Source organism: Nestor notabilis, unplaced genomic scaffold (genome assembly GCF_000696875.1).
Source record: "Nestor notabilis isolate BGI_N333 unplaced genomic scaffold, ASM69687v1 scaffold6913, whole genome shotgun sequence".
NCBI classification, from domain to species: domain Eukaryota; kingdom Metazoa; phylum Chordata; class Aves; order Psittaciformes; family Psittacidae; genus Nestor; species Nestor notabilis.
Genome location: NW_009923202.1, coordinates 17,516 through 18,212, shown reverse-complemented (window position 1 = coordinate 18,212; position 697 = coordinate 17,516).

Below are 697 nucleotides of genomic sequence, written 5' to 3'. Positions count from 1 at the left end.
ACAACAAACCCAAAGACCTTGTTTCAAAACATACTTAGGGATTTCAGAAAAACACAAACACTGAAACTCAAAATATTTCTCTTCCTGCCTCACTTCACCCCCAGCCACCAACTTTGACTCAAAGGAGGGTTTTCTCCTCCCTCCTCAGGCTTACTAGCAGCAACCCCTCATACTATGTAAGGACAGTTAAGCAATGCTTAGCACAGGAAAGCCACCGTCCTCTTCCTGCACAAACCCCTTAGTGTTCACAACACCAGAAAGGTGAAGACACCAAAGGCAGCAGGGAACCCCTTTTGTTATAGGACATCTCTGTTGGGGGACAGAAGCCATTCCAAGATGGGGGAAGGAGAACAATTAACTCATCAAGATAGCATCCAGTGTGTAAGTATTGTCACAGCAATGTTTCACTTCAAATCTGCAGCACAAAACATAGATGATTGGGTTAAGAACTGTTCCCTTTGCTAATGCAGAGCAAGCTTGCTGGTCTAATAACTTTTTTCCCCTCCTGCAAATCAAAGCTAAACAGAAGGGTTGCCACAGGCCAATAGATTGAGAGCTGGGAAATAAATCAGGATCTGCAGAGATATAAAACCTAATAATTCTATTAAGACCAAGTTAAGACAATTAAATATTGGTGAGACATCAAAAAGCTAAGTAGCCTGGAGAAGTTGGTTTTATAAATGAACCCATTCATTTC